Source organism: Eschscholzia californica, unplaced genomic scaffold (genome assembly GCF_041429995.1).
Source record: "Eschscholzia californica isolate CP2 unplaced genomic scaffold, dmEscCali1.0.p SCAF_3, whole genome shotgun sequence".
Taxonomy (NCBI): domain Eukaryota; kingdom Viridiplantae; phylum Streptophyta; class Magnoliopsida; order Ranunculales; family Papaveraceae; genus Eschscholzia; species Eschscholzia californica.
In genome coordinates, this window is record NW_028238420.1 from 45,832,200 (window position 1) to 45,848,094 (window position 15,895).

A 15,895-nucleotide genomic window follows, 5' to 3' on the forward strand; every position below is an offset into this window, starting at 1 on the left:
AGACCAACCGACATGAACATTAAAATTTTAGATAAAGAAATCAAAGAGAAAAACTAACTTTGGTTGAAGCTTTGAAGCAAATTATGGACTATCTTCTGGCGAAGAAATTCAATTTCTATGTCTCCAAGAAGAATGAATACCTAAAGAGGGTCCATCAAGGATGAGTTTTAGTTAAACGAATAATCCTAATATCCGTAAACGTAATAGCAAAAATCAACAATAACCTAAACAAAAACCTGGCGGAACTAACTTGATTAATAGAACAAATGTTAGATATAAGAACTATTCTAAATCTTTAACTATTGTTGATTATAGATACACACAATTAATACACATCTACTACCAAATCAACGCTGATTAAAAGGTCCACTCGTGGGGAAAAGTCAATTGTAAAAGAAAATAAAAAAAGATGAGAGAGAGAATGAAAATGAAAATGAAGATCGAAAATTACTGAAAATTACCGAAAGAGAATGAATATAAAGATTATAGATACACACAATTAAGATTCGATTTGTACCAAAAACAACTGAGACAAACATAATCAAAACCTAAATGTATTGCCCTAAAATAGAAGAATCGGATTGAGAGTAAATCAAAGTTCTTAATCACCATTGATCATCATCAAAAATCAACCTAAGTAACATAATAATAAGTTATAACCTAAATAACATATCAAACCCGCGATGAGATAAGAAAGAGGGGAGATACCTACATGAGAGATTGAGAGAAACTGTGTGTGAGATATCGAGAGGGGGGATAACATATCAAACCCTGTTCTACTGACCTTCGATAGAGTTATTGGCGTATCAAGAGAAAGAGAAGGAAATCTCCGACGGATCGAGAAATAGGAAATAAATCCTAAATAGATTTCCTATACATAAATTCTTTCTATGTTTGTAATATATACAAAACCCTAATGTAATACTATATATACAACTTATGAATAATACAATAGCACCTTTTTCAACTACAATTGCTCTGTGTTCTTGTTCCAATATTCACTGCAGGACATCTAATTTCACATGGTATCACGAGCCTCGGTCTTCTTTTTCGAACGATATTATTATCTCCGGCAACTTATTGGTTCTTATTTCATCCCTTGACTCATTGTGTTGATCAGTCATGAACCCTGACACTACAATTCTCTCAGACACTAACGTCTCTGATGACTCTTCAACGATGGAAACAAACGTCTTGGCCTTGGTCAATTCTGAGGCTTACTCTATTCATCCATTTGATAACCCAACTTCAGTGTTTTACTCACCAGCACTTTCTGGAGATGATTATGCCCAATGGGCTCACGGCATGACCATGGCCTTAGCTGCTAAGAATAAAGAAGGTTTTATCGATGGGTCTCTTCCAAAGCCCAGACCCTACTGCAGCTACTTTATGGACACGTTGTGATGTTATGGTTAGAAACTGGATTCTGAATTCTGTGTGCCCTGAAATTCGGAAGAGTTGTATGCGATGCCCTACTGCTCTCTTGATTTGGAAATTTTTGAAGGAACACTATTCCCAATCGAATAACCCACACATGTTCCAAATTCGTAAGAACATTGCTACACTTCGCCAAGGTAACTTGACTGTTACCTCTTACTTTTCCATAATGAAGTCTCTCTGGGATGAACATGACACAGTAATGCCTCCACACCCCTGTGTTTGTGGTGATGGTAAGGGTATGCTTGAATATGTTAACAAAATTCGCATCATGGAATTTCTCGAAGGCCTTCATGATCGTTTTTCTGTTGTTCGAAGTAGTATTTTACTTCTAGACCCTTTACCCCCTTTTGGTAGGGTGTATAATTTGATTAAGCAAGAAGAGCAACAACAACACATAACTGCTGGTGCTCCCTTTGACTATTCGGCTCTCGCTGCCAAGGTGACTGCTTCTCAGTCACAACAGTCAGATCCTTCCAACCGAGGTAAGAAACCTCGCCCTTACTGCGAGGCTTGTGAACGACACAGACATACTATTGACCGTTGCCACAAAAATGTTGTTTGTGACCACTGTAAGAAAACTGGTCACCCCGTTGAACGGTGTTTCATTCTCCATGGTCGAGCTGATCGTTCTCAAGGTACTAAGCGATCTTTGGCGGTTTCTGGCGCGTCTACTTCGGGCTCTTCTCCTGCTCCGACTATCTCCAGAGAAGACTATGATAAAATCATGTCTCTTATTCATGGACCTTCTCCACCTCCTGCAACTACTCTCCTGACAGGTAAAATTAATTTAACAATTTCTAGTTCATGGATTGTTGATAGTGGTGCTTCTAACCACGTTTGTCCCTCATTGAGTGTTTTTTACTTCTTATCAAATGCTCCCCCTTCCCTTTATGTTCAAATACCCGATGGGAGCACCCTTTTAGTTCAACATGTGGGTAAAGTTGTTTTCTCTGACTCTATCTACATCGACAATGTCTACCACATTCCAAGTTTTCAATTTAACTTGATTTCTGTTAGCCAATTAAGTAAATCTCTTAATTGTTCAGTCACTTTTAACCCCACTCGTTGTGTTTTTCAGACACTTTCGACGAAACGGCTGATTGGTCAGGCTGATGAAGATGGGGGTCTTTATTACTTACGTAATAATTTTCTAGCACTTGCATTCAATAAGTCGCTCGAAGTTTGGCACCGTCGCCTTGGACATCCTAGTTTAGGTCGTTTACGTTTTCTTTCCAAACGTTTTAATTATATTTCTATTCCTCATTCGGATAATTGTATTGTTTGCCCTATGGCAAAACAATCTAAATTACCTTTTAATAAAAGTAATTCTATTAGTACTTTTCCTTTTCAATTAGTACATGCTGATATTTGGGGACCTTTTCCTGTCCTATCACTTTCAAATAAAAGTTATTTTCTCACTTTAGTTGATGATTATTCTCGTTACACTTGGACCTTCTTAATGCAATCTAAGTCTGAAACAAAGTCTTATTTAGATTTTTTCTTCAACTTCACAATTAAACAATATCAGAAATCTATCAAATCGATTTCTTCTGATTTGGGTCTCCCTAGCACGTGCCCTATTCAGACCTTTCGTTCTGATAATGGAATTGAATTTCTTACAAAGGACCTTCAATCCTGGTTCCAATCAAATGGCATTATTCATCAACGCAGTTGTGTCTACACTCTTGAACAAAATGGTGTGGTCGAGCGCAAACATCGCCACTTACTCGATGTCACTCGTGCCTTGCGTTTTCAAGCTAATCTCCCCCTTTCTTTTTGGGGTGAATGTCTCAAGACGGCTACGTATCTTATTAACAAGATGCCTACCCCGCTTCTTTCTCACAAATCTCCTCATGAGCTCTTATACGGTGCCCCGCCGGACTATCAACTTCTTCGGATGTTTGGTTGCTTATGTTTTGCCCACAACGTTCATGCTACAAACAAATTTGACCAACGAGCGAAACCAGACATCTTTGTAGGCTATCCTGTCGGCAAAAAGGGCTACACAATTTATGATCTCGAGAGTAAGACTCTCTATGAATCACGACATGTTCGCTTCTTTGAGGATAAATGTCCCTATTCCACAGTCTTCCCTTGATTCTTCTGAATCCCAGACATATACTCAATTCAATCTTCATATTGTTGATGATCACATTGAATATCCCCCTCCGACTTCTGCTTCTCCTAACCCAGTCGTGCTTTCTTCGCCTTCTCCTGCGGGTTCCCCTGCAACTTCCCCTTCTAGCAGTGAAGCCCCAGATACACCCCCCTCGCCTACATCAGTTTCAGTTGATTCTCCCACCCCTTCTAGGCAGGTGGATAATCTAGGCGATGATCCTGATCTGCACTCTTCTACTTACCAGCAGTCTGACGCCTCACTTCCTTCCACGCAGACTGATGACTCGCTTCCTCCCGAGCTACTCCCTTCTCGTCCTGTTCGGGATCGACACCCGCCGAGTTACTTGGCTGATTACATCCTTGCAAGTTCTGAATCTCACCCTTCACGGACTCCCTATTCATTAGTTGATTATCTCACTTTTGAGACCTTCAGCACCCCTCATCGGGCCTTCCTAACCTCCGTCATCACGACGGATGAACCTAAGTCTTACAAAATCGCTTCTGCTTCCCCTATCTGGCGTAACGCCATGTCTAAAGAAATCTCCGCACTCGAGACCAATAATACTTGGACTCTGACTCCCTTGGCTTCTGGCAAGAGACGTATTGGCTACAAATGGGTCTACAAAATCAAGTATCATTCTGACGGTTCTATCGAACGTCACAAAGCACGCCTCGTTGCAAAAGGTTTTACCCAAATAGAAGGCGTTGACTATCATGACACATTTGCCCCTGTAGCCAAAATGGTCACAGTCCGTGTCTTACTATCCCTTGCTTCCATTCAGGGATGGCCCCTGCTTCAATTAGACGTGAATAACGCTTTCTTACAGGGTGACTTAGACGAGGAGGTTTATATGACCATTCCCCCTGGTTTCAGTAAAAGCGGTGATAATTGCGTTTGTCGCTTGAACAAATCCCTTTATGGTCTGAAACAAGCCTCTCGTCAATGGTTCGCCAAATTCTCATCTGGCTTAGAAGCAGAGGGCTTTGTTCCATCTTCCTCTGACCACTCACTTTTTTGTTATTTCCGTGGTTCGACTTCTATTTACATTCTTGTTTATGTTGATGACATCATCATCACCGGCAATGACCCTAAGGAGATTCATTTCCTTCGCCTCCGTCTCGAGAAACGTTTTCCTCTTAAAAATTTGGGGCGCCTTCAATATTTCCTTGGCCTTGAGGTTTCCCGGTCTCCCAAGGGTATTTTCCTATGTCATCCTGGACCGAGAGAGAAAGAGGTTTTGTGTGTGCGAGAGAGAGAGGGAGAAAGAAAAAGAAAAAGAGAGATACCTGCCAGAGATGATTCGATGAGAGAGCCTCAAACTAATTTGTTTGTATTAATAAGGATCCGGTCTACCGCACAATCTTGTCCTACAAAGTTCAACAATGATGTTTTTCATACAACACTTACACATAAATGAGACACTAAATACATAGTAAACCGAAGAAGAGAGAATGGGATCTTTTAAATGGTGTTATTTGTCATAATTTGAACTGTTTGGACTACATTTATAAAGTTAACCAAGTTGCGCTTACAAATGCAGTCCAAGTTTTTAGTTTTAATCTTGCTTCGTCTTAAGGAGGTATTAGGTGTAGCACCAATTTTTTATTTTCCCATACAAACCTATCTTTATAGACGCATGACTGGCTCAATGAGCCGCTCCGCCAAACTTATAAAACGAAAAAGAAATTGAACTTGAATGCAAAGTAATAACTTTAATCTCACTGCAACCTAAAAGACCAAATAATCAACAAAAATGTACATGGAAATAGGCGACAAAATGCATCAAACTATGTAGAATGACAAAATGTTTACTTGCGAAAGTGGCAATGAAAGTGGAAGTCAGACTGCACCTTAACAGGCAAAGAAACCACAACTGTAGAGTGAAAGAGGCAAAAAAATAGCAGACTGTTTAGGGAGAGAAGTGACAAAATTAGATATTCGTTTGTGATAACAACGTAAAAATTTGAGCACGGTACAATATAAACTTCTTATAAAGAAAGATAATCACATTAAATCTGTCGAACACATTACGTGTGTAAGCATTTATATCAGTTCATCACATTCCATTGTTGTGCTTGTATTATTTTACCAATTACTGTGTAACATTTAGGACATCACAAAATTACGATAACAAGTGTTAATCATATTAATCTATTATATGTCTAATATTAAGTGCTTAGTTAATAAGAGGTGAACCACTACTAGAACAAAGAGTTTTTGTTATACACAAACCCAGTCTAGTGTAAGCAATTAAATTTCATTTAGGAAATTCATCGAACAATTCCATAAAAAATTCACTCATTTTATGATTTGATAGAAGAATAACAGAACCAAAGACACAATAACAAATATCATTACCCTTAGCCATACCACTGATATGCTCTTGTGGACCTCATACAATTTCATGTTCTTTATTGCACAACCATCTAAATTCAGTATCTACTTGTTTCTTTCACGACATTATATCTTCATCTATCTACACTAAAATCCTCTCAATTTCATGGCTTTAACTTAAATCTCAGAAACAGAAACTCTAGTACAATAACCAAATGTGAAGTATCAAAATCATCCAATTATTCCCTGTCGTCGTGGGATAACACAAAACTTCAAATAGGGTCAGTCATTATCGTTGTCAATACTTCAAAAATGATAAAAGCAGCAGCTTCAGTTCCATGTCTCAAAATTAATAATGGCTTTGTCCAGGTGATGTGGGAGTGTATTTAAGTGAATTATATGTTACAACATTGTAACCAACTTCCTTGTCAAGCATTTCATTAAACCAGAGGAATGTTTTACTAATATCACCATCTTTACAATAGTCCTTCTTTGAAATACTCATTAACTAGAGTAGTACAAGTGAATCATAAACCACTAAACTCAACTTACCCACATCAAAGAACAACTTGTTAGCTTATTGTCCTTTTTATAACACCCGTCAATTAAAGTAACATACAAAACAACATTTGGACAAAAACACATTCCTTTAAATTGAGATAAAATCTCAAATTCTTTTTCAAATCACCAAAATTACTACATACTTCACCATCATTTCAAATAAATTGAACTTCAAGGGAAGAGTTAGAAAATAACAGCTTCACCTTTACAATTCCATTATCAAACTGATGCACCCGAAAAGGTTGCACACCCAAGCGGAGGTATCAAGTAGTAATCCGGCAAAGCCGGGATCGATCCAAGGATAGGAAGGTAGTTTAGATATCGAAGGGTCTTATTCGTCGGCTTAAGTATTACTAGCTAACTTAGACTAAGACGAAAAGGGAAACAAAGGTAAATGAGGAGTTTTATAATCGAATAAGTAACAAAAGAAGAAAACAAGTAAAACAAACTAGATTATCAATGTAAACAGGCGAGAGAGATTCGAGAGAGGAGTTGAAGGAACAAGAGTAGGGAGGCAACAAATAAGTGAGAGAAGTGTCAAGGTCCGGGAATCCGTTGTGGTGAACCTACAACTATTTACGGTCTAATCGAATGTATTGATACAAACCTAGTCTCGATTCCTAAGGTGGATGTTCATAAGCACTACGTATGTCCGGAGATAATACTTAGTCAAATAAACTTCCTAAACGAATAAAACCGAATCATCGATCATCTTGCCTAATCGATTAACTATGCGAAGTACTTGATAAGACACATGAAAAACGATTGAAACAAGTAATCAAAATAAGAGAACATCAATTTATTATCAAACCATTAAATCATCACAAACATAGTCATAAAATTCATCACATTTCATCCCATAATCGACACACTAAAGTAAGCTAAACATGGTAATTGAATAAGAAATGGAAAGGAAATGATGAAAGAATCCCCCTTTTTCGATGTGGTTCGAGGCTAAGATCGTCGGAAAATATGAGTCTCTAAGGTGCAGCCGATCTCCCCTTAGCAAAATTCTGGATTCCCCATAGCGACCACCATCATCTTCTCCATTTAGAACCCAACCTCCATTAAAGCTAAACCCTAGCTTTCTCTCTCTAGAAATCTTCAACCAAAACCAAATCAAACCATGTAGGAAGCAAACCAAGATGATGGGGAGTAAAAGCCCTAAAGTTTCGGATCAAGAAAGTGACCGGAAACTATGAAAAGTCCGGCCAAAGAGTTGATGAAATCCGGCCAAAACATGGAATCCGGCCATGAAGACTTAGATCCGGGCCAAAGGCATCCATCCCGAGCTAGGAAGCTTCCACCCGAGCCGTGCTTAGGCATCTCGTGCATGGCCGGAGGCGTCCCGTGCTGCTGCCCGTGCTAGGAACACTCCCGAGCTGCTCCAAAGCAGCTCGGGTTGCTGCTGTTCACACGTTCTTCCCGTGCTCCAATGGCTGCTGCTCGGCCGCTCCCGTGTAGCTCCCGTGTTGCTCCCGAGCTGCTGCTCGTGTTGCTGCCCGAGCAGCAGCTCGGCCGGCCAAAGCTAGGCCGGCCTAGTGTGCTGGCCGGCCTATGCTTTGGCCGGATCCTCCTCCTTCCTTCTCTCTTTCTAGCTCTCAAACTCCTTAACTCTCTAAACCCTTGAAGATGATGAAGAAAGAATCCCAAACCCTAGCAACCTTCTCTCCCTTTCTTAGTTTCCAAGCTTCAAGAAGATGAATAGTGTCCCTCCAACTTGTGTTTACACAACCCTAGACTTAGTCAAACTTGACTAAGTCTTGGGCCATTTTGACTTGGACCAAAAAGGTGCCCATAAAATCTCTATTATTCTCTTCCTTTTTGGGCTCTTGGGTTGGGCTTATTTCTAAAGCAAGGGAGTGCCTTCATCTTGTCTCTTCATTTAGAACCAAGGGGGGTGCCTTCATAGAATCCTTGTTTCAAGACCGAACTTCGGCTTCTTTCATTCACAACTTCTCCGTCCGAACTCCGAATCGACTTCCGTTTTCACCGTCGGACTCGTCATTGACTTCACTTGTTTGACTTCTGATTTTGACCAAAATGACAAAAATACCCCTGGTGCTCTTTTCTTCCCTTTTGTCGCATAAGATAAAAATGTGATAATTCGCTCTCTTTATTCCGAATTACACACCAAACCTCAAATAAACTACCTAGCAATGAAAACACATAAATAATTAGAAATAAAACTCGAAAAGAACTAACTCATCAAAGTTAAGTGACCTAAATGTGGCATTTTCACGCCACATCAACATCCCCAAACTTAGAATTTTGCTAGTCCTCGAGCAAACAAACAAAACAAGACAATAAAGTAAATCTAGCTCACTTTCGGAAGACTCCCGGTTGCATTTAGCATATGCAACAAGCCTTTAAACCCTTAGGTTACCCCTAAAGGACGAGTTTTGTCTCGTGAGGGTTTCCAGTTAATACACCCACAAAGTTCTAGATTTCCAAGAGACATAAGGGTTCAACTATCGATGCAAATAAGGTGATGATCAACAAGTGAGAGACTTAAGTATGTCAAACATATGAACCAAACCAATAAACACAAAAGCATGCTAAGAGTCTCCTCACTAATAGTTTCATACTCAAGTGCAAATGTCTCATCATCATGAGTATCATCCAAGGCTAAAGTTACAAAACCTTGTTTCCTATCATAGCACATTTCGCCTCGACTTTGGCCTCACGGTCATACGCTCTTAAACATGAAATCACTCAAAATGGAATCTAATGGTTCACTCTCATGTGTGAGCATGGAATAAGGTAAACTCAACACATACAAAAATTAAATGAGGATATCAAGTTCTAAAACGAAATGATCTCTTAGGAATGGAAACAACCACTAACGGAATGGGGAAGCTCACTCACCCTTCTCACCCACTCTACCCTCTAATAATGTCTCCTAAAGGTAAACGGATACAAGTGATGGAATGGAAGATGATGGAATCCCGAGAATGTCGACGCCTTCGATGATAAAAGAATACTCGAACAACCTTTAAACTTGACTTTTTTTGCCTTGAATACTTTATTTTCATAACACTTACACAAACACAAAATAACACATATAGACACTTTCTTTCTTTCTTTTTTTTTTTTTTTTTTTTTTTTTTTTTTTTTCTTTTCTTCGTTTTTCCTTTTTTTCACTTTTCACTTTCTTACATACATACCCAAACACCAAAACAAAAATACAACTAGTATTCTCAACAGATCACTTTACTTTCACATTTTGCTTTCACATCCTTTCTTCTTTACTTTTCATGTCTTCATTCTCGAGAGTAGTATGATGAATGGATGGTGGAGTATCCGTTTCCCTAAAGTTGACACCATTATCGGGTTTCATGGACTACAAGAGTAAGGTTTATTCGCTATCTTGATGTCACTCCTAGTGGCTAAGGAAGTTGAGCTCATGAGATCGTCTAAGCTCTTTTGAAAGTTGCGAAGTTGAGTAGCTCTTCATTCTACTCGGAGTTAGCGCGGAAGAGTACACTCAAAAGCAATAGAAAGGCTCAGATATCTCACATGGGTTTAAGTCTCCACTAATGACTATTTTAGGTCACTTAGAAGTGTTCCTTCTTCCTTAAGATGATACTCACATGATAGCACACGAATACTAAAGGACTTAACATTCATGAAAAGACACAAAAGCATGCATAAGATTTATCAAGAAAGAACCACATGTATCAACATACTTAAAAATACCACTAGAGTCATACCAAATCTACCCAAAAATTTTCAAATTTGGTCAATTTGTTGAACCCTCTTGCCTTTTTCAAATTTGGTCAATTTGTTGAACCCTCTTGCCTTTTGAAATCTAAGGTCATGATGTCATGCGACCAAAAGGTCGTATCCCCATCCCCAAACTTAAAACTAACATTGTCCTCAATGTTCTAAGCATATACTCACCAAAAGATAAGAGGTACAATAAGTTAAAGAGAAGAGTGGAAGGATATTACCATAGCCGACGGAGATAAAAATTTATACTACCAAGACTTGTATATTCGAGTTCCAAGTTGATGATAAGCCCATCGCCATCCCCAAACTTGGAACGAATCACGTCCCAAAAGTATACCAAGTGAGAAACACTCCTAACACATCAATATAAAACATAAGAATGAAGCATAAGCATGACCACATAAAAATGACCACTCACGCAGGATCACTCGATTGCATCGAACCATGCAATTAGTCATTGATTCTCTTGCTTTCACAAGAGCACGAGTTAGGTCTCGTGGAGGGTTTCCAGAGATGATACCCACAAACATCAAACCCATCTCAATGGACCAACCAATCATATAACAAAAGACGAAATATTTGGGGGTCTATCCATACGAAAGTTTTAACTGGTAAGAACCGTCTCACAACAATGTAATGGTATGGGTTTATACGTGAGACGGCAAAAAATAAGAGGTAATCCCCAAACTTGGATGACGACAAGGCAACAAAGTTTGACATAATAACAGGGAGGACATGCATTTCACTAAAGGAGTCTACGTATGTATGAGATATTAGTTTAGATGTCGAACTAAAACTTAAGGATTTGTCCATACGGCTCGGGACTAGGTCAGAAGTTTCCTTAAGTGAAGGTTCAACCAATCGTTTAAACATTATTCTCGTCTCGATATCATACGTGTCCTTAGAGAAATCTATAGCTCCGCTCAAGAGGGCATCCACATCTAGTCCATCTTTATTAGCTACAAAGGTCTCAGGTAACAAACTAGTCATGTCGTTATGGTTCTTCTGAGCACTAGTAGTATTGTCCCTCTTAACTATCAATGCAAGCATATTCATATAACGAGTAGGGAACAATTGTATATGAAAAGTGGAATGAGGTTCATCAACTAGTTCAGACTCAGATTTCGACTTTAAAACCTCGTTATGTCCATCTCCTCTCTCGGAATTTGTAAGATCCTCGGGTATGTCTACCTTCATAGGAGTATCCAATCTAATCATTTCATCACTTCCAAGAATGAAGTTGGACTTAACATTAGCACTAGGTGTATTACCCTCACCTATACCCTTGAGATCTGTTGGAGTTTGGGGTTGTGAAACCCTTTTCTCGATGTCTTTTAATTTTTCCTCCATCTCTTTAAGGGCGTGCAAAGTGTTTTGGCTAATTTGAGTTTCTGCCTCATAAAATGATTTCGAAACATCTTCAAGATTTTTCTCCTGATGAGACGCATAAGTGAAACCGACTAAGGGCTCTTGAAGATTCTCATAATCATTTGTAAAGACATCACTCCTCGAACCTACGTGCTTCATATGAGTGTCTACGACATTTGTGCATCCTAGTGAGACATCTCGACAAAGAGAAATAGTAGGGCATTCACCCGCTAGGTGTTCTCGACTTGCACAAATGCTACAAACACTATCAATCACCAAATCACCATCATGCATATCTATAAATTCTTTCCGAGCCATGTAGGCAATTTTATCTTCTACTTCCCCGTTCTCCTTTAAAAAGCATATGCCTCCTTTTGAGTAATGGTTTCCTTCGGCTATATCTCCGTCACTCTTAACGGGTGTCTCCCAATCTTGGACTTTCTCCGCTAAGAGGTCGAGATACTCCCAAGCCTCATTAGGACTTTTACTCATAAACTCTCCGTTGCACATCACTTCCACGAAGTGTTTCATCTTGGAGGTCAAGCCATCGTAAAAGAACCCGATGACCCTCCATATTTCATAGTTATGATGTGGACATGCGAGAAGGAGGTCTTTAAATCTCTCCCAACACCCAAAGAAGGTCTCCTCTTTGTGTTGCTCAAAATTCATAATTTCTCTTCTTAAGGTGTTGGTTCGATGGATTGGGAAAAACTTTTTCAAAAACGCCCTAGTCATCTCATCCCAACTTCTTATAGTCCTAGGCCTTAGAGAATGAAACCATATCTTCGACTTTTCTTTCAATGATAATGGAAATAGTTTGAGCTTAGCGACTTCCTCAAGTACTCCATTGATTGGGAGTATCGAGCAAATCTCATCGAACTCTCTCAAATGAAAATATGGATCTTCATTCTCTAGGCCTCGAAATATAGGGAGTAATGGAATAATCTCAGGGTCTATGTCTAAATTACACTCATAACTCGGAAATATGATGCATGAAGGTATGCTAGCCATATTAGGTTCAAGGTAGTCTCTAAGACTTCTAAGTGGTCGATGAACCTTATACCCATCATTCCAACTATCATTCCCATAAACATCCATTGAAGCACAATTAAAGCAAAATGCAAGCAATCACAAGTTTTCAATTCAACTACTATCAATAATAGACAAGATGCAAATGCACTTAAGCCGCTCAAATAGGTAAAGGTTAAGGAACGATACTAGAGGTGGCGTTTGTTACCACAATTGGATCCTCTTCCCTTTTATTGTCTCTACCTTTTTATCCCCAAACTTGTTTGCTTTCGTCCTTTAAAGCTCCTTGGATGAGTACCTCAAAGAAAACAAGAATTAAAAAGCTAAAAAAACAAAGAAAATAAACGTCCACGCAAGCAAATAACACTAAACTAATGAACAAAACACGTAAACGATATCTAAGCTACTAAACCTATCCCCGGCAGCGGCGCCAAAAACTTGATGCACCCGAAAAGGTTGCACACCCAAGCGGAGGTATCAAGTAGTAATCCGGCAAAGCCGGGATCGATCCAAGGATAGGAAGGTAGTTTAGATATCGAAGGGTCTTATTCGTCGGCTTAAGTATTACTAGCTAACTTAGACTAAGACGAAAAGGGAAACAAAGGTAAATGAGGAGTTTTATAATCGAATAAGTAACAAAAGAAGAAAACAAGTAAAACAAACTAGATTATCAATGTAAACAGGCGAGAGAGATTCGAGAGAGGAGTTGAAGGAACAAGAGTAGGGAGGCAACAAATAAGTGAGAGAAGTGTCAAGGTCCGGGAATCCGTTGTGGTGAACCTACAACTATTTACGGTCTAATCGAATGTATTGATACAAACCTAGTCTCGATTCCTAAGGTGGATGTTCATAAGCACTACGTATGTCCGGAGATAATACTTAGTCAAATAAACTTCCTAAACGAATAAAACCGAATCATCGATCATCTTGCCTAATCGATTAACTATGCGAAGTACTTGATAAGACACATGAAAAACGATTGAAACAAGTAATCAAAATAAGAGAACATCAATTTATTATCAAACCATTAAATCATCACAAACATAGTCATAAAATTCATCACATTTCATCCCATAATCGACACACTAAAGTAAGCTAAACATGGTAATTGAATAAGAAATGGAAAGGAAATGATGAAAGAATCCCCCTTTTTCGATGTGGTTCGAGGCTAAGATCGTTGGAAAATATGAGTCTCTAAGGTGCAGCCGATCTCCCCTTAGCAAAATTCTGGATTCCCCATAGCGACCACCATCATCTTCTCCATTTAGAACCCAACCTCCATTAAAGCTAAACCCTAGCTTTCTCTCTCTAGAAATCTTCAACCAAAACCAAATCAAACCATGTAGGAAGCAAACCAAGATGATGGGGAGTAAAAGCCCTAAAGTTTCGGATCAAGAAAGTGACCGGAAACTATGAAAAGTCCGGCCAAAGAGTTGATGAAATCCGGCCAAAACATGGAATCCGGCCATGAAGACTTAGATCCGGGCCAAAGGCATCCATCCCGAGCTAGGAAGCTTCCACCCGAGCCGTGCTTAGGCATCTCGTGCATGGCCGGAGGCGTCCCGTGCTGCTGCCCGTGCTAGGAACACTCCCGAGCTGCTCCAAAGCAGCTCGGGTTGCTGCTGTTCACACGTTCTTCCCGTGCTCCAATGGCTGCTGCTCGGCCGCTCCCGTGTAGCTCCCGTGTTGCTCCCGAGCTGCTGCTCGTGTTGCTGCCCGAGCAGCAGCTCGGCCGGCCAAAGCTAGGCCGGCCTAGTGTGCTGGCCGGCCTATGCTTTGGCCGGATCCTCCTCCTTCCTTCTCTCTTTCTAGCTCTCAAACTCCTTAACTCTCTAAACCCTTGAAGATGATGAAGAAAGAATCCCAAACCCTAGCAACCTTCTCTCCCTTTCTTAGTTTCCAAGCTTCAAGAAGATGAATAGTGTCCCTCCAACTTGTGTTTACACAACCCTAGACTTAGTCAAACTTGACTAAGTCTTGGGCCATTTTGACTTGGACCAAAAAGGTGCCCATAAAATCTCTATTATTCTCTTCCTTTTTGGGCTCTTGGGTTGGGCTTATTTCTAAAGCAAGGGAGTGCCTTCATCTTGTCTCTTCATTTAGAACCAAGGGGGGTGCCTTCATAGAATCCTTGTTTCAAGACCGAACTTCGGCTTCTTTCATTCACAACTTCTCCGTCCGAACTCCGAATCGACTTCCGTTTTCACCGTCGGACTCGTCATTGACTTCACTTGTTTGACTTCTGATTTTGACCAAAATGACAAAAATACCCCTGGTGCTCTTTTCTTCCCTTTTGTCGCATAAGATAAAAATGTGATAATTCGCTCTCTTTATTCCGAATTACACACCAAACCTCAAATAAACTACCTAGCAATGAAAACACATAAATAATTAGAAATAATACTCGAAAAGAACTAACTCATCAAAGTTAAGTGACCTAAATGTGGCATTTTCACGCCACATCACAAACCGAGTTAATAAAACACTTACAAATATAAAAAAAAATAGCCAAAACTTTAAGAAATTGATTTAAAATTGGATTTGTTAAGAAGAAAATACCTGGATTCTACCGTTGAGCTGACGAACATGGGGAAACCCTACATCAAGATTCAAGAGAGATGAAAACCCTTGAGCGACTACCCTAAAGACTAGGACTAACTATGACTTATTCAAAACAGAAAATAATACTTCTCTTTCAATCCCTCCCTTAAACTAATCTCCAGCTCCAACTAGTTTAATAGAACTTGACAAACTCCCATTTGACTTCGAAACTTCTGAAAATCATCCATTGTAAGTGGTTTGGTCATCACATCTGCCAGTTGATCATGTGTTCCACGATATACCAACTCCACTACTCCTTCTCGCGTGAGGTCTCGAAGGAAATAGAACCGAACATCAATGTGCTTGCTTCAACCATGTAATACAAGATTTTTTATAGTTTAATCGTTGAACTATAATCATAAAAATAGTAGTACACTTAGCTTCCTGCAGACTTAGTTTTTCAAGTATCCTTTTCATCCAAATAGCTTGACTAGCACAGAAGGCTGCTGCTACGAACTCTGCTTCAGTAGTAGAGAGTGTCACTATAGGTTGTTTTCTTGAGGACCAGGCAACAGCTCCCAATCCCAACTTGAAGACATAACCTGATGTACTTTTTATATCGTCAATATCTCCTGCGTAATTGTCATCTGCATACCCAACTAGTCCTTCACACCCTACCTTCTTGTACAACCCTCCAAGTTCAATGGTTCCTTGCAAGTAACTCAATATCCTTTTGGCTGCAATAAAGTGCAATTCAATTGGCTTAGCCAT

At 39.6% G+C, this 15,895-nt stretch overlaps 1 pseudogene; it reads right to left on the bottom strand.

The window, feature by feature from the left end:
- Nucleotides 1-15,478: 15,478 nt before the first annotated feature.
- LOC147550840 (secreted RxLR effector protein 161 pseudogene) lies at nt 15,479-15,895 on the bottom strand (annotated as a pseudogene).